Below are 19434 nucleotides of genomic sequence, written 5' to 3' on the forward strand. Positions count from 1 at the left end.
ACAGCGGCGTTTGCCTTGCAAGCAGCCGATCCAGGACCAAAGGTGGTTGGTTCGAATCCCGGTGTCCCATATGGTCCCCCGTGCCTGCCAGGAGCTATTTCTGAGCAGACAGCCAGGAGTAACCCCTGAGCACCGCCGGGTGTGACCCAAAAACCAAAAACCAAAAACCAAACCAAACAAAACAAAAACAAAACAAATACTCTACCCACTGTGTTATGGCTCCAGCCGCTACTTTTAATCTTTTACTGATTTTAAGAGACAAAACCAGATGACATTTACCAACAGTGAATGAGGGTCCCTTGGCCAAGGCATCCCTACTGCACTGGTCCTTCTGGTTATTTTTAATAAAGGTTATTATCCCCGTGTGATATGCTATCTCACTATCATTTTCATTTCCTTGATAAACAGTGATGATTAGCACTTTTTAAAATTATCAGTTGGCAGGTAATATCATCTGGAGAAGCATCCAACTCTCCTCCCCAGTTTTTGATGGAATATATTTTTAAATTTATTTTGATTTTTTTTTTTTGATGGGGGAAGTACTAATTCTGGTGGTACTCGGGCTATAATCCTGACTCTGTTTGGTAGTTGTTCTTAGAAGCGCTGAGGGAAACATAGGTGCCAGGGATCTAACCTGGGCCTCCCACATGCAAAGCATGGTCAAAGTCTGTTGAACTCTGTGTTGTTTTTGGTTTTTGATGTGAGCTTATGAATGCTTTAAATAACTCTAAAGCATTCCTTCAAGCAGCTCATCATTCCTTGTCAGGTACATAATTTGTTTTCATTTTTGCCTTAGTTTCCTTTGTAGTGTTGAAACCTTTCAGTTTGATGTGGTCCCATTTGTTTATTTTTAGCTTGTTTTCTCTAATCAGTGGTGCCAATTCATCAAGACACCTTTGAAGTCAGTATCATGTTGAGATCTGCTTATGGCAATCTTGAATTCAAATCAAACATGGAGATCTTTAAACCATTTTGAAATAACTTTTGCATGTGATATGAGATAGAGGTCCAATATTTTTCCCTTTTTAAAAATTGGGCATGTAGCTAACCAATGTACTCAATACTTTTGGGTTGAACAGGCAGGATGTTTTTTATTGTTTTTGTTTTGGGGCCTCACCTGGAGGTGCTCAAAGTGACTTCTTATAACTAATTACTTTTTTGTTTGTTTTTTTGTTTTGGGGTCACACCCAGCAGTGCTCAGGGGTTACTCCTGGCTCTATGCTCAAAAATCGCTCCTGGCAGACTCATGGGACCATATGGGATGCTGGGATTTGAACCACCGACCTTCTGCATGCAAGGCCTTACCTCAATGCTATCTCTCCTGCCCCAACTAGTTACTTCTTGACTCTGCACTCAGGAATCACTCCTGGCGAGCTAGGGAGACCATAGCAATGCCAGTGATAGAACCTGGATCGGCAGTGCAAGGCAACTCCCTACCCACACTGTGCTATTGTACCAGCATCTTGGATTTTAAATAAGATACACGAAAGATAAACCATGAGTGAAATTAACCTGTGGGCATCAAAAATCATCTTAAGCTCTTGCGTTCCTCTTTTTCTCTGCAAAAAAGCACGAGCTGGTTATAAACAAGGCTGAAGAGAAGCGGTGGGAGGCTTGGTTGGCCTGGCAGGAGTAACAGAAATAGATCCCAATGAAGAGGTATTATTCCTTAATGTATGGAATGGTATCTTGGGAGCCAGAACACGGGCTGGGCAAGAAAGATGTCCCCATGGGGCCAGAATGATTGCACAGTGGGTAGGGCATTTGCTTTGCACACAGCCAACACAGGTTCAATCTCAGGCATCCCATATGGTACCTCGAAACTGCCAGAGGTGATTTCTGAGTGCAAAGCCATGAGTGACCCCTGAGCACTGCAGGGTGTGCCCTCCCCCCAAAAAAAAGAAAGATGTCCCCATGGAAGAGGGGTGATGATGGCCATATATGGGTACCATAAGTGAGTGGGTACAGGAAGCATCTTGCCAGTCCAGCAATTGGCAGTGACAATGAGAACTCATTACATATAGAGAGATAGACCAAATGTACAACTCTGTTAAGGTCGACAGGAATCAGAATTGCTCTTAGAGAAATAAGTGGAAATACAGAAAGCTCAAATGAATCTTAAGTGCTATTGGATTTAAACTGGATATGTTGTAAAAATCATACATGGGTGATTTTCATCTATCAAGTGATCATTCTATCAACTGGAATATTTCTCAGCTCTGGCAGTGAGGTTCTAGAAGCAGCAACACCTCAACAGCAATGAAAACACTTAACATTCAGATCTTAGTCTAAAAAAATCCCTGTCTTGGTGCCGGAGAAATAGCATGGAGGTAGGGCGTTTGCCATGCATGTAGAAGGACGGTGGTTTGAATTCCGACATCCCATATGGTCCCCGGAGCCTGCCAGGAGTGATTTCTGAGCATAGAGCCAGGAGTAATCCCTGAGTGTTGCTGGGTGTGACCTAAAAAAAAAAAATCCCTGTCTCCCTTCAAAGGAATTGGACCTTCTCAGCAAAAAAGATTCCAGGACTGGGCCAGAGAGATAGCATGGAGGTAGGGTGTTTGCCTTGCATGCAGAAGGACAGTGGTTTAAATCCTGGCATCCCATATGGTCCCCTGTGCGTACCAGGGGATGTCTGAGCGTAGAGCCAGGAGTAACCCCTGAGTGCTGTGGGGTGTGACCCAAAAACCAAAAAAACCCAAACAAACAAACGAAAGATTCCAGGGCTGAAAACTGCTCATGTATTAGGTTAAGTAGTACAAAAGGAATGATTGAGACATGTAAAAGTGCATAAATAAGGACTGGAGTGATAGCACAGAGTACTACACAGAGTAGGACATTAGTCTTGCATGTGGCTGACTCTGTGGTCCCCTGAGACTACCAGGAGTGATTTCTGAACTCAGAGCCAGGAGTAACCCCTGAACCGAGTGTGGCCCAAAAACAAAACAAACAAACAAACAAAGAGTAAATGAATAAAATTAGAAAAAGTGGGTAGGGCACTTGCATTGAACTTTCCCAATCAAGGTTTGGTCCCTGGCATCCCAGATGGATGTTCCCCAGGTACTCCCTGAGGGCAAAGCCAGAAGTGAGCTGCAAGCACCACAGGTATGACCAAAAAAAAAAAAAAAAAAAAGAAAGATCATCTTAAATGTTAAATCAGATAACTTAAACATCAAAAATAAACAATGCTAGAGGCTAGAGAGCTAGAAAAACAGGTTATAAATGCTCTTGCTTTGAACTTGCCTGACCAGGGTTTGACCCCTGAATACCATAAAAGGTCCCCCAAGCTGAACTGAGAGTAACTCAGAGCCAGAAGTGAGCCTTGCGCACAGCTGGGTATGCCCCAAACAAAGCAAAAACTAAATAAAACCTTCTGAACAGACACAAAGCCAAAATCAACAATACTGGTAACAATTACAATCCACTAAGTAAAATAAAAAAAATTTTAGGATCCAGATAGTACAGTGGGTGGGACATTTACCCTGGATGCAGCTAGCCTTGGTTCGATCCTCAGCACCTCATATGGTTCCCCAAACATTCCTAGGAATGCTTTGGCTGTGGATAGTCCCCCCAAAATAAAAACTTAAGTCCATATTAATATAAATTTAAAAATAAACATGGGGGGCCCGGAGAGATAGCACAGCGGCGTTTGCCTTGCAAGCAGCCGATCCAGGACCAAAGGTGGTTGGTTCGAATCCCAGTGTCCCATATGGTCCCCCGTGCCTGCCAGGAGCTATTTCTGAGCAGACAGCCAGGAGTAACTCCTGAGCACTGCCGGGTGTGGCCCAAAAACCAAAATAAATAAATAAACATGGGGAGCTGGAGATTTAGTACAGCAGGTAGGGCACTTGCCTTGCACCTGGCAGATCCGAATTTGATTCCTGGCATCCCCTATGTTCCCCTTAGCCCATACAAGAGTGACTCCTGAGTATAGTGCCAGGCGTATCCTAACCCCTGAGCGAGCATCTCCAGGTGTGACCCAAAATTAAAAAAAAAAAAAAAACAAAAAAACGAGTGGGGCTGGAGAGATGGCACAGTGGTAAGGCATTTGCCTTGCACACAGCCAACTCAAGACTAATCCAGATTCAATTCCCGGCATCCCATATGGTCCCCCAAGCCTACCGGGGTGATTTCTGAGTGCAGAGCCAGGAGCAAACCCCTGAGCGTTGCTAAGTGTGGCCCAAAAACAAAACAAAACAAAAAAGAATGAGGGGGCCAGAGAGATAGCATGGAGGTAGGGCATTTGCCTTGCATGCAGAAGGATGGTGGTTCGAATCCCGGCATCCCATGTGGTCCCCCGAGCCTGCCAGGAGCAATTTCTGAGCATAGAATCAGGAGTAACCCCTGAGCGCTGCCAGGTGTGACCCAAAAACCAAACCAAATAAAAAGAATGAAGAACAAGAGAATTAATCTCTATAAGATTTATTTAGGTCCTACTGTTGTTCGTTGTTTGTTTTTGTTTAGGGTCACACCTGTCTGTGCTGAGGGCAATGGGCTCACTGTCAGAGTATCCCACAGGGATCCCACCTGGAGATCCAGTAGGCCCAGCAGGTGCTTCAGCTCTCTGAGACCGCACCACCACCATCCTCTTTGGGTCTTTTAATGGGCTTTTTTTCTTTTTTTCTTTTTTTTTTTTCTTTTCGTTTTTGGGCCACACCCGGCTCAGGGGTTACTCCTGGCTCTGGGTTCAGAAATCACTCCTGGCAGCCTCAGGAGACCACATGGTTGCAGGGGATTGAACCAGAGTCAGCCGCATGCAAGGCTAATAATACCTTACTCTTTGTGCTATCACTCCAGTCCTTATTTATTCACTCTTTGCTCAGAAATCGCCCCTGGCAGACACAGGGGACCTAATGGGATGCCAAAATTCGAACCACCGTCCTTCTGCATGCAAGGCAAACGCCTTACCTCCATGCTATTTCTCTGGTCCCTTCTAATGGGTTTTCAGCATTACTCCTTATCATATATCATGTTTTCTCTCTCCTGGATGTTATGCAGTCTAATTGTTGTTTTAACATCCTTTTTTCTTCTGTTCTGTCATCTGTATCATTTCAGGTGAGCTCCGCTCATTCAGGATTCTATTCTTCGACTTTGCATCACTGGTGATAATTGGTTAAAGTTAAATTTTTTGAAAATCATCTTTTTTTTTTCCTCCCCTGGCATATGTTAAAGTTACTTGGAAACAGCTTGATTCTTTTGGGGTCTGTTTTCAAGCTCTATTAGGTTAGAATCAGAGTAGTTCTGGGACATGAGCCAGAGTGACAGCATAGCAGACAGGGTGTTTCTTTGTACTCAGCTACCCAGGTTCGATCCCTGGCATCCCATATGGTCCCCCAAGCCTGCCAGGAATGATTTCTGAGTGCAGAGCCAGGAGTAACCTCTGAGCACTGTTGGGTATGGCCCAAATATAAACAAAGGAAAGCAAACAAAAAAAAAAAGGAATCAGAGTAGTAGAGGACTAGTTCAGTGCCACCACCACCACCATGATGTTTTCTGAAAACTCTTTGCAGCTCTCTAGAACTTTCTGTGTTGCCCTCTCCTCTTCGCTATTCTGATAGACCAGATAGACATAATAACCCTCGAGCTTCAACACGCAGGAACCCCGAATGTGTGCTATTTCCCTTTTCATAATGAAGCCTGGGAATTCTCTTGAAGGAATAGACTGGGAAATCATGGGAGTCATCTCATGAGAGGAATGGCTATTCAGCACGGCCTTACAGCTATGTTCCCAAAATGCTATTTAGTAAATTTGGGGATGCAGGAGTGGTTCTGTTACTGCTTTTAGTTTGCAAGATAGACCTTATTCATCCCACCTTGGTTGATGTAGTCAGTGAAAACAAACTATTTCATGGTACCTCATCACAAAACATCTCGATTAAAAAAAGGGGGGGCAGAAGGATAGCACAGTGGGAAGGGTGTTTGCCTTGCACGTGGCCTACCCAGGATGGACCTGAGTTCAATTCCCAGCATCCCATATGGTCCATAAGCCTGCCAGGAGTAACCACTGAACACCACTGGCTGTGGCCCCCAAACAAAAAAATAAAAAGAGCAGCTTGATATTAAAAAGCCTATCAGACTTTTGAGCAAGATTAACTGTCACCAGAAATCATGTACCTTCTCATGGCAAAGAGCTCTCCTGGATACATATGGACCACACCATTACTCTGTGATCTTCCCTCTGAAGAGACAGAATCTGATCATGAGTGAATGTGACAATGGCCTCTGAAAAGAATTTTTTTTAACTATAGCTTTTATTAAAGCAAGTAGAAAAGATATTTATGCCCCATGATCTAGGAATTTTACTCCTTTCTAGAGAAACTCATAACTTCTAGAAGACTGAATGAAAAGTACGTGTAGTATTATTATATTATATTATTATATTGTTATAATTATTATAGCAAAACCTTGAAATCACTTTAAAGAGTGACCAAAAAGGCAATGATAAAGTAGGTATCAATGGAAAAGAATGACTTAGACCTAGATCTAAACCCTCCCAACCATGAGTAAAAATGATCTAGTCCATATATGTCTACAGGAATTGTAACAATAAATTTACAGGGTGAATATGAAAGAGAAAATACAATGAAGGAATTTACAATCAGCGGTTTCAACATACTCATATTTTATTTTCTAGGTTAGAGGAAAATATTTGGGTTTTAATTATGTTCCTATCTTTACATTTCGTCTCAAACTTTTAAATTAAAAACTGTCATTAAACTGGGTCAGAGTGATAGCATGGCAGGGAGGGCATTTGCCTTGTATGCAGCTGACTTGGGTTCTATCCCGCCATCCCATATGGTACCCCAAGCACTGCCAGTAATTACCCCTGCCTGAGAGCAGAGCCAGGAGTAACCCTTGAGCACAACCCCTGTGGCCCCAAACCAAACAAACATGCAAAAGTGATTAAATCAGGTCACAGCTAAAGAGAGCACATGCCTGCTCTGTGCCTGACCTGAGTTTGGTTCCCTGGGCCACACGGTCTCTGAGTACCACACAAGGTGCAGCCCTGAGCCCTGTCCCCCCAACCCCCCAACTTTCAACCACTGGATCAACACAATGCTGTATCTCCAGCACTGCAGGACCTGCACAGCATTGATTTCTTCAGTCCTTGTGCTAAAGCAATGGCCAGTGGCCAAGAATCACTAATGGGGGCCCCAAACCTCCTGATCACTGTTTTGCTCTCTAAGAATAAGCAAATATAAGCCACTGATCTAAGTTTAAAAATCTACCTAAAATAGTCAGAGTGAAAAGTATTCAAAATCTTATTTCACTACATCATTGGTTTTATGGAAACTTCTCATATGCAGGAAATAATAGCATGGAAACTTTTACTGCCTTGTGCTCAGGGCCTCCTCCTGACTCTGCATGCAGGAATCACTTTTGGCATGTTCAGGGGACTGTATGTATGACATGGGTTGGCCACATGCAAGGCAAATGCCCCACCCACTGTACTTTCATTCTGGCCCCATATTTGAAGTTTATTTTGTTTTTTTGTTTGTTTGTTTGGGCCATATCTGGTGATGCTAAGGAATTACTCCTGGCTCTGCGCTCAGAAATAGCTCCTGGCAAGTTCAGGGGTCCATATGGGATGCCGGGAATTGAACCCAAGTTCATCCCTGGTTGGTCTCGTGCAAGGCAGACACCCTACCATTTTGCTATTGCTCCAACCCCCGTATTTGAGAATTTAAAAGTTCCTTTTGGATTGACTGTGTAGGCTAAGGAAGTTATTTTTTGTTCTTATTTTTTAATTTTTTTTATTTTAATTTTTGAGAAATATCCATGAGCGCAGTTTTGTGCACAGGCTTCTAAAAACACCAAACATATTCCACCTGAATAAGCAGGTCCGGGATTGCCCTGAGATCGCCCCAATTCTCACTTTCCTATCTAGATCCCCAAACACAAAAACTGTGCACAAAACTTTTCAAACTGTCAGAATTCGCAGAAGGATGTTGTGGTTTCTACAGAATGTTTTTTTGTTTTGTTGTTTGTTTATTTGGTTTGTTCCCTTTCTGATACATCCTGAACACAAAGGAGCAGCTGGCATTTAGCACATTCTTTTCGGAAGAAAAAGTGGGAAACAATGGCTTCACCCCCCCCCCCTTTCAAAATGTGCCGGCAAAGTCTTCTTTTGAGAGAAAACCCACGTGTCACAGGATCTGCATAATGCATTGCACAAATCTCAAGAAAAACCTGCTTTTAAATCTGTAACAATTTGGATGTTCTTGTTCCAATAAGACATGCAGAAACACTTTGCCAGCATGTCCCTTCAGCTTCCAAACGGTTTTGAAAAGCTCAGAATAAAAATAGCGAATAAAACCCATTATAAAACAAAAATATAAAGGGGCCCAGGAACAACTCACTGGCAAAGAACCTGCCTTTCCCACAAGGATCTGACATTCCAGAGTCTGAGCCCAGCCCAGCCCCACCGGAACCCAGTATTATCTCAGCAGCAGCAGCAGCAGCACCATCTTGGATTCCAGGTGCCATAGCTAAGTGTGTGGTCCCCTGAGCCAGGAGCAATTTCTGAGCACGTAGCCAGGAATAACCCCTGAGCACCGCCAGGTGTGGCCCAAAAAACAAACAAACAAACAAACAAACACAATAAAGAAGAAATGAAGAGGCATTTAGGTCCTTGAAGAAGAAAGGGGGTACAGAGGTGATGGGAGTGGTGTTGGAGTTGTGCACAGGTAAAACTCATTGTTTTTTGTTTTGTTTGGAGCCACACTTGGTGGTGCTCAGGGCTTATTTGTGGCTCTGTGTTCAGGTATCATTCCTAGCAGGGCTCTGGGATACTGAGGAGGGACATCAAAGCAGACACCCTACCAGCTGTATTTTTGCTCCAGCCTTGAAAATCCATTATCAATTGTTTTGTTTTCATTTTATTTTATTTGGTGAGGGTTCACACCGAACATTGCTCAGAAGCTACTCCTGGCTCTGCACTAAGGAATTATCCCTGACCGGTTCAAGAAACTACATGAGATGCCAGGGATCAAACCTGGGTCAGCAGTGTGCAAGGCAAATGCCCTACTCACAGTTCTATAGCTCCGGTACAAGGGAAAAAAATCATTACTAACATCATTGTACACCACAGAATCTCAATTCAAAAAATATTTTTATTGTTTTTGTTTGGGGCCACACCCATCAGTGCTCAGGGCTTACTCCTGGTTCTGCACTCAGAAATCGGTCCTGGCAGGCTCAGGGGACCATGTGGGATGCCGGGAATTGAACCTGGGTCTGTCCCAGGTCAGCCGCATACAAGGCAAATGCCCTACTGCTGTGCTATCACTTCGTCTAAAAGATAAATAGGCCTGGGACAGTTTGCTAACAGGGCCCTCCGAGACCTGTGATGCTTCATGCAGCTCTTGCTCATCCTCCTCCTCAGAGCCACTCACAAGTAGGAATGACAGAAAACGCAAGGCAGACCACCATGCTTTTCTCACGAGAAACCATTTTAATAGGGGCCACTCCTGGAGGTGCCGAGAATAAGGCAATGTCTTACTTATCTCAGCAATAGGGATCCAACCCGCGGCCTTGCATATGCAAGATTTGTGTCCCCACTCAGAAACCATCTTCTGTACACTGGCGAATGCATTCACTCTCTGCAGGCAGAGCTGGCAACTTTTCTGGTGTCCACCAGCCACCCCCAGTGTTAAGGAAAGACCACAGCCTCACCCCACATACAAGCACCAGCATCCTTTATGTTTCATGTTTCTCTGCCATTCCCCCCCGACTCATGGTTTTTGGGTCACATCCGGTGGCGCTCAGGGGTTACTCCTGGCTCTGTGCTCAGAAATCGCTCCTGGCAGGCACAGGGGATCATATGGGATGCTGGGATTTGAAACACCATCTGTCCTGGGTTTGCTGCATGCAAGGCAAATGCCCTACTGCTTGCACCACCGCTTTGCCCCCCTTTTTTTTAATTCTAAGAAGGTGGCTCTGGGATGATGTCCAGGAAACCTTGGGGAGTCCCTAAATCCAGGAAGTTGCTTAGTAGTTAGTTACCAACTCCCCCAAGATGATTCTCACCCCAGCCAACTGCTGGCTGATTTTGGCAGCGCTCCAAGTACTGGACTTAGATCTGATCTTGCATATGATCTTATCGAATATTTCCCATTTATTACTTTCTGGGTTTTCTGCACTGGCTTTTTCCTCTCTCCCTTGCTGTGCTCTGAACTGCAGGCAGAGGATTTTATGTTTATGGTGGAATAAACTGATCAAAGGAATGTGCATCCAAGGGCTTTCTGTTAACGTGACTCATAAACTTTAATGGTTTATTACTCTGAGAGACAGCTTCTAATTACCACAGCTCTAATATCTTGCTTATCATGTATTGAAAAGTTGTTTGAAGGGTAAAATGTGAATGAAGTGTGTCTCAACTCCTATTTTATAAAAATTAAGATGAACCTTAAAATGATAAAATGAGGGCCAGAGAGATTATTTCAATGGACAGGGCCTTGCACACAGCCAAACCAGGTTTGATTCCGACATCCTATAAGGTCCCCTTAGTCCAGTGCTTTTCAATTATTTTCTGTTATACTCCCCTAGGAAGAAGAAAACATTTTTGTGCCCCCTCTGCACAACTGTAAATAGTATCTTTATTAAAAAAAAAAAAAGCTTTAACCTGCAAAACAAAAATATATAAAATAATTTGAGCTGATTTTTTCATCAGAGGTGATGTCTGGATTAATGGCTACAATGAGCACGTTTTGCAATGCATGGCTTTTCCAAGCGGGGTTTGAAGCAGGACACAGCAACTCGCAGCTCCAGAGACATACAGAGACATAAAAACGGGGCTTAGCTTGTTATGACAGTGTTTGCCGAGGTCAAACGTGCCCCCTTTAGGGAGCCTCGCACCCCCCCGGGGGGCGTGCCCCACTATTTAAGAAGCACTGCCTTAGCCTCACCAGGAATGATCTCTGAGAACAGAGTTTAATTTTCCCTTGTTTGTTTTTGGGCCACACCCGGTCGTGCTCAGGGATTGGTTACTCCTGGCTCTGTGCTCAGAAGTCATTCCTGGCAGGCTCGGAGACCATATTGGATGCCAACGTTCGAACCCGGATTAGCTTCATTCAAGGCAAAAGCTCTACCTGCTGTGTTATAATTCCGGCCCACTCCCTACTTTAACTTTCTAGATATCTTCACAATTCCTCTTTTAGAGTACTGTAATTAGCCAACAATAACATTCATGATGATTTAAGGAAACATCCAAATATTTGAGAAACTGTCAAGTACCACGATCAGGTGCCTGCCATGCATATGGTCAAACTTATTTCATTCCAAGGCACTATCCATGGTTCCTCACACACATCCAGGAGTGATTCCTAAACTGTCCGAAGTAAGCTCTGAAGGGGGGGGGTGTTCTTTTTATGGCTGAAACCCAATTACAATCATGTTTGTAATCATGGTTACTTAAATAAAGATTTTATTAAAAATATAGAGTAAGCTCTGAGCTCTGCTGGGTGTGACCCCAAAACAAATAAAATAATATATGTTTTGTAATTCAAGATTTTGTTGTTGTTACTTTCAGGTCACACCCAGGTGTTAAGGGGTTACTACTGGTTCTGTACTTAGGAATCATTCCTGGCAGTGCTAGGTTATATTTTGGGGGGGGTGTCACACTCTGCGGTGCTCAGGGCTTATTTCTGACTCTGCTCAGAAATCACTTCTTATGGGATGCCAGCAATTGAATCTGTATGGGTAGCATGAAAGATAATCACCCTACCTGCTGTGCTACCAGGTATTTCTAAGCACAGAGCCAGGAGTAACCCCTGAGCACCCTCTGGGTGTGAGACAAACAAACAAACAAACAAACCCAAACCAACCAAAGTGGAAAAAAATAGATTCTCCAATTCTATAGGTTTTCTCTCCGTGGATGGTTTCTTCAATAGAGCATTTTTAAAAAATTCTCAGGCCACACCCAGTGCTACTCAGGGTCCTTGTGCAAGGCAAGTGCCAGACCCACTGTTCTATCTCCGTGGCCTTTTTGGGGGGGGCTGGGGGGGCTTGACAATGGGGTCGCTTTTGCTATGAGAATCACTCCAGGCAATACTGGGTGTGAGATATGAAGCCAGAATCTTTCTTTTGGTTTATTTTGGATTTGGGACCACACCCAGGTGAGCTTGGTGGCCCACATCAAGGCAAGTACTATATCTCTCCAGCCTTGGACCCTCCAGAACCTTGAACATGAAAGACTGTGTGCCCTAATGCTTAAGTCACCTCCCAACTCCTAATGAATTTTTTTAAAATCACACCAAATTCAGTATACTTTTGGGGGGATAGGGTCACACATAATAGTGTTCAGGGCTTACCCCTGGCTCTGCACTCAGGAATCACTCCTGGCTGGCTCAGAGGACCATATGGGATGCCGAGAATTAAACCTGGGTTGGCCACATGCAAGGCAAATGCCCTACCCACTGTGCTATCACTCCGACCCCACATTTTTCTTTCTTTTTGTGTTTTTGTTTTCATATCAAAGAAAACAATTGCTTAATAAATTAATACTGGCACGTATCTAGAACATACAAAGCGCTCAGAAACCTGAGTCCTTCAAAACCAAACGAAGCCATAAAAAAATGGGGAGACGAAATGAATAGACATTTCTCTGAGGAAGAGAGAAGGATGGCCAACAAACACATGAAAACATGCTCACCTTCACTCATCATCAGGGAGATCCAAATCAAGACAACAATGAGATACCACCTCACACCAGTGAGGTTGGCTCACATCAAAAATAATGGGAACAACCTTTGTTGGAGAGGATGTGGTATGAAAGGAACTCTCATTCATTGCTGGTGGGAATGCCCTTTGGTCCAACATCTATGGAGAAAAGTCTGGAGAGTGCTCAAAGAACTCAGAATTGAGCTGCCATTTGACCCAGCAATTGCTCTCCTAGGCATATATCCCCAAGATGGAAGGACATTCATTCCAAAATATGTATGCACCCCACTATTTATTGCAGCACTCAGTATAATAGCCAAATCTTGGAACCAACCTCGATGTCCAACAACAGATGAATGGATCATTAAAATGTGGTACATATATACAATGGAATATTACATGGCAGTTAGAAATGATACAATCACAGACTTTGCAGCAACGTGGATGGACCTAGATCATGTTATGTTAAACGAAGTAAGTCAGAAGACAAAAGAAAAACACAGAATGGTAGCACTATTCTGAAACACCTAGAATACATAAAAAACAAAAAAAGGACATTGAAGAAGCATAACTGCTAGAACCACAAAGAAAGACTTCATAAACTCCATTCCCTGATCCTCACAGCCACCAAGATCTCTAGAAACAGGTCTGATTTTACCATCCAAGATAAAGTAGAAGTCTTCCACATACCACGAAAGCAGCAAGAGGAGAATAAATGATCTTTTTTTTTTTGACATCTTTATTTTGGTGTGGAGATTACGGTTGATGTCTCCAATATTATTTTATTTTATTTTGTTTTGTCTTTCTCTTTCTTTTTGCACTTGAGTATGATTTGATTTCAGAACCGAGATTATTGTGTGGTGCCTGTCTTTATTGTTGTGGTGCTTATCGGTTATTTAATTCGATATTTTTTTTTTGTGTGTGTGTGTATTGTTGTGGTATTTTAATTACTTTTTTCACATCCTCTCTCAAACTGAGTTTGGAAGCCTCTAGACAGGACTCTGCCTATTTTCAGTATATTTGATTTTTGATTGAGAAGAGGGCATATTAGGTGATGGGTATTCCCCTGATTTAATGTGAATATGTACCCAAAATACTACAGTGAAAGATATGTAAGCCATTATGGAAAAAAAATTGTGTTTTTAATCAGAAACTTTCTTTGACTTACATGTATTATTATTATATTAATTATATTATATGTTATGTTATGTCACTATATTATGTTATATTAGTTTACCTTATTATGTTAATCAATTTTGTCCTTTAAATGAATTCTTACTTAAAAAAAAAAAACAACTTTAGTTTGCCCTGAAGAAAAAAAAAATAAAAGATAAAATAAGGCCTCCCAATTCTTACCACAGGCTGTGTTCTTTACACTGGCTGTATAGAAAGAGGAGGTACAGTAAAGGCACCCCATATACACCTCAACACAGGCCCCTTGCTGGGTATGTATTGTGAATTGGGGGACAAAAAAAAAAAAAAAGAAAAAGAAAAAAAAATTAATACTGGCACGTACTAGCCATGGCTCACACTTGAATATGGCTTAACACAAATTGCAGCACCAAGGTCAACACATGAATTCAAAAGTCAGTGATTTCTGCTTAACTTTGCTTATTAGAACTTTGCAGTTTCCAGTAACATTCAGGTTTTGTTTATTGTTTGTCTGTTTTGAACATTGCTCAGAGTTTACTTCTGGTTTTGTGCTCAGGGGCCATATGGAATTTGGGGGCTTGAGCCTGGGATGATTGCCTGCAAGGCAAGTGCTCTCCCTACCAGCTGTATGTTCCAGCTCCCAATATTCAAGTTTTAATTAATTTTTAAATTTTTCACATGGTGTGAAGTAGGGGGCCCCAAATTCTTTCCTTTGCATTCTTGTCAGAAATCAACAAAGAGGAACAGATTGGTTTCTGGGCTCTCAAATTCCATTTGTTTATATGCTGACCCTTTGCCAGTAATATTACCGAGATTACTCAGAGTACATTTTGAAATTAGGATGTGCGTGTACCCTATTTGTCTTTTTCAAAGTTATTTTGGCTGCATAGGCCCCTTAAATTTTCATTTAAATTTTACTTCACATATTGTGAAACCTTGGGTCCCCTGGGTCTAGGACCAAGGTGGTCCCAAGCCCCAGTAAAGTAATTGTTCAAACAGGTCAAAAGTCCAGGCTCACAGTATTTTCAACTCTACCTCTTCCCAGGCAAAAGGAGTTAGCCCAGATATAAAATGTACCCTCTAAAGATCAGGACCCTCCCTGTTCTGCTGAACTAGAGGAGCTAGGTGAGTTTGGAATGTTCACTGGAATTGAACCCCTTGACACAAAGTTGAGTCAGCAATGAGTTCAGACATCAGTCCTAAGACATGATGTGATTTGTGTGCAAATGGAAATGGGCCAATCCTGTATGTGGTGAAGGATGAACTGTTTGTATTAACCAATGAAATGCTTGAATTGTTGAAGCTTTTAAGCCCTATAAAAACTGCTTGGAAATTTGAATCGGGGTCCTTATCAAGATTCCATTGTGTTGGATGAGACTTGGACCTCTGCTAGCCAAAGAAACTCCCTTTTGCACCTTGCATCTTTGACTCTCAGCGCCAACTCGGATGGTCAACTCAGACCCTACAATACTTTGCAATGTCTTTGCAGTTATTTTCTTTGACTCAAGGATTATTTAGAAGTATACCATTAGTATTTGAGTATTTTTTTGTTTTTGTTTTTCTGGCCACACCTGTTTGATGCTCAGGAGTTACTCCTGGCTAAGTGCTCAGAAATTGCCCCTGGGTTGGGGGGACCATATGGGATGCCAGGGGATGGAACCACGGTCCTTCCTTGGCTAGAGCTTGCAAGGCAGACACCTTACCTCTAGCGCCACCTCACTGGCCCCTGTATTTGAATATTTTTACAAATTCCCCATTTTTCTTTTTTTTTTTTCTTCTTCAGTCTGTTGTAACTAAACATTGCCTGTTTCTTTGTTTACATTTGATTTCTAATACTTTTTTTTTTGGTTTTTGGGTCACACCCGGCAGTGCTCAGGGGTTATTCCTGGCTCCAGGCTCAGAAATTGCTCCTGGCAGGCACAGGGAACCATTTGGGGCGCCGGGATTCGAACCGATGACCTCCTGCATGAAAGGCAAACGCCTTACCTCCATGCTATCTCTCCAGCCCTGATTTCTAATACTTTTATAAATATCATTCAAATAATTTAATGTAATTAATTCTTAAAAATGAATTTTCTACATGGAATAACTAGGTCAAAGGCTTTGTGCTATCATTTTGTCTATTTGTTTTGTTTTGGGGGCCACGTTCTGTAATGTTCAGGGGTTAATCCTGGTTCTGCAATCAGGAATCACTCCTGTTATTATTATTGCTTTGTATTGTTGTGTTATTTTTGTTTTGATTTTTGGACCAGACATTGCAACATTTGGAGCCAGGAGTAAACCTCTGAGCATCGCCGTGTGTGGCCCAAAAACCAAAAAAAAAAAAAAAAAAAAAAATCCATTGCAGTATCAATTTAGCACTTTCTCATCCTACTAAATTCTTTTTCAGTAAAATTTAGAATTGTACTCCCAGACATGTGTTCAAGGTATAATGTCATAATATTTTGTATTAAAATATATGCAAACAAACACTCATAAACTAATATTCTTAGAACATCTACTCATGAATATCAAAAGATTACCAATTAGTAAATATTCATCTACCCATAAATGTAAAATACCATATGGTTCTTCCATATAATAGGGGACCATTTTCAGTGACAATATTTATAGCCATTAATTTGGGGCCAGGCATAATCCTGAGTTTAACATATGTCCAGATTACAGGTAGTGTACGTGACCAAAAAGTGAACTGATAAGATGCAATCTAAAACTTCAAAGAGAAAAGCAGATAAGAAAAGCAGAATGTATTATCTGGATTAGATATAATACAAGCAGAATGTATTATTGGTGTCTTTACATGGTAGTATGGAAGACTGGTTTTAGAAAAGAAAAGGGCAAGTTAGGGCATAGGGACATTGGGGACACAAGAGTGTGCATTGATCATCACCCTGTTGAACAGGGTAGACTGAAGGAGTTTTCATGCCAGTTTGTCTGCTTCACACTTCATGAAATCTTGTCGATAATAACAGTGAGATTCTGAATTCAGGCATGACAGTAAGACCACAGTTACCTTGAGTTCCAAGATTGACTGACTTTAGCTGAGGTCTTAAAAGTGAGGGGTGGGGGCCTGCAAGGTGGCGCTAGAGGTAAGGTGTCTGCCTTGCGTCCCATATGGTCCCCCCAAGTCAGGGGCAATTTCTAAGCATTTAGCCAGGAGCATCAAATGGGTGTGGCTGAAAAAAAAGTGAGGGGTGAATAGTTGCTGGAATTGAAAACTCAGCTTTATAATGATAGCCCTTTAGACAAATGACTAAATATCTTTAAGACTCAGTTTCTTATCTGTCAAAAGGACTCAAAAGTTTTCAACTCTAGGATCTTGTTGAGTCAAATATATGAGATGAACCTGAAGAGTATTGTGGAACCCCAGAAACAGATGCAAGAATATTGAGAATTCAAATTTTTCTTTGGGAGATGATCCTAGGACCCAGGCAGACTGACACAGCTGCAAGAAGTGTGCTGGCCCCAGAGTTCGGCCTCCTTTATAGGAGCTAAGACTGGAAGTTATGTATAGAAGCCTTTCTTCTTCGGATGTCATCTGAGTTTTTCTTTTTTCAGATATATACATACTAAATTATAATTATGCAAATATTAAGATAATTAATAAAAGTAGCATATGTATTTTGTGAGAGAATGTGTATCACCATTGACACTTTAAAGGAAATATTTATCAAAATTTACAATATTTTGGGTTTCTTATCAAATTTTAAATTTACTAGAGTTATTTATGGCTTTCAAAATGTCTGTGTGTGCATGTGTGTTTATTGATTTTTTGGTTACACATTTTATTGCTCAGGGGTTATCCTGGCTCTGTGCTCAGAAAGTATACCTAGCAGGCTCAGGCAAGCAAATAGGATGCAAGATGGAATCCTGGTTGGGCGCATGCAAGGAAAATACTCTCTCCTCTCTGTTACTGCTTCAACCACAATTGTATATGAACATTCTTGTGTTTCTTCTTAACAACAAACAAATCGACATTATGCAGTTTGGACCATACCTTTGCCACCCACATAATTTTTCTATGAGAGTTTAAATCAACTTGTTGATCATCTTGAAGAAAATTAAATTTTGATTCTTTCTTTTTTAAATTAATATCTTTATTTAAGCATCATGATTACAAACATGTTCGTAGTTGGGTTTCAGTTATAAAAACGGACATCTCCCTTTACCAGTGCAAAAATCCCACCACCAATACCTCCAATCTCCCTTCTCCCCAACACCTTGCCTGCTTTAGAAACAGAATGCTATTCTATTTCTCTCACTCATCATGGTCATAGATTTTTCATTTTGATGCAGTTTAATCACGCAAAAGTCATGACTTGGGTTAACAAGACTGATGCTATCAGATAATGTTTTGTCTGTTGTCTAGAAAACATTTCCACTCTATTTTATCAGTTTAGTTAGGGGTAATTGATATAAAAGAAAATGGCAAATGCATTTATTGGGGAGGGGTAAATTTTTTAAAAAAATGAAAGAACACAACAACTATCATGTTAGTGTTTTTCTGATAGTTTTCTCTCGCTAACCAATAACATTTAGTATATGACAAGTTCTAGCGTAACTTATGTTAGAACATCTCTATTTTATTCTGTGGAACAGTATTCTATTTTCTAGCATGTTTCCTAAGCCTGATATTTTTTATGGCATTTACTTTCATTCAAAGATTTGACTATACTGTTCAACTGTATAACTAAATAATTCACATTTGAGTTCTCTATGTTTTAAAAAGTGTCCCAATTTCTTTCTCACATTACTTAGGAAAATTTTACTTTGAAATTTATAGTCATCTTATTTACTTTGTGCATAGACAGTGTACTCCCTGTATTTTCCAACAAACTTCTAATTGAAACACTATAGCACGGGTTTTCTAAATTTCTAAACATTTCTGTCTGAACATTTTCTCTTATTCTTTTTCAGTATTCCAAAAGACATATATTTTTTATTCTTTTCCCTTTTTGAAATATCTTCCAGAGCTTGATTCTAATTATGACTCCTTTTTATTTGCTGAGACAAATTAATTTCAACAAGGAGTTATTTCTCTTGCTATAACCTATTTGTACCAAAACTAAAGACATTTTTGGTTATCTCAGATTGAAGTATGGAGTACTAGCTCATGTATACTAGAATACACAAGTATAATTTAATTTATGTCATATTTTTGTATGCCATGGTGTTGGTTAGTTTATAGGAATAAGATATCCTGTCTCTTTTAAAGAACACATATTTGTTTGTCAGCTACTAGGAACACACACATACATACACACAACTCATATTTTGGTATTTCATTACTGAATTAAATTATTCTCCAAGTCGCATTACAAGAGACATCCTAAATAAGGCATGAGAGTATTGACCAAGAAGATGGAAAAATTCAGTCTCTACTATGAATACGACATCTAGGTTAAGTAGAAGTGACTATTCTCAGAAGTTTCATTTTCTTTTGTAAGTTGTTGGCATATGATATATACCACAGAAAAAACTGAATCTATGATTTTTCTTGACATATTGCTATCAGAAATATTTCACAAATATTTGCAAATTTTTAATCAATAAGTCAGATCAATACCAGAATAGTGTAATCTTTATTTTGCGTCATCTTGAAAAAAAAAGCATTATTAAAACTTT

The 19434-nt window shown here is 41.0% G+C and overlaps 1 non-coding gene and 1 pseudogene across 1 annotated transcript; one reads left to right on the top strand and one right to left on the bottom strand.

Annotated features, from left to right (window-relative positions):
* Window positions 1–5458: 5458 nt before the first annotated feature.
* The window catches only part of LOC126029780 (regulation of nuclear pre-mRNA domain-containing protein 1A-like), a 49565-nt pseudogene continuing 35589 nt past the window's right edge, over window positions 5459–19434 (bottom strand).
* LOC126031965 (small nucleolar RNA SNORA51) lies at window positions 13997–14129 on the top strand. The gene has a single exon (XR_007503769.1). It is a non-coding gene; the product is annotated as a small nucleolar RNA SNORA51 (small nucleolar RNA).

This window comes from Suncus etruscus, chromosome 15 (assembly GCF_024139225.1).
Source record: "Suncus etruscus isolate mSunEtr1 chromosome 15, mSunEtr1.pri.cur, whole genome shotgun sequence".
NCBI lineage: Eukaryota > Metazoa > Chordata > Mammalia > Eulipotyphla > Soricidae > Suncus > Suncus etruscus.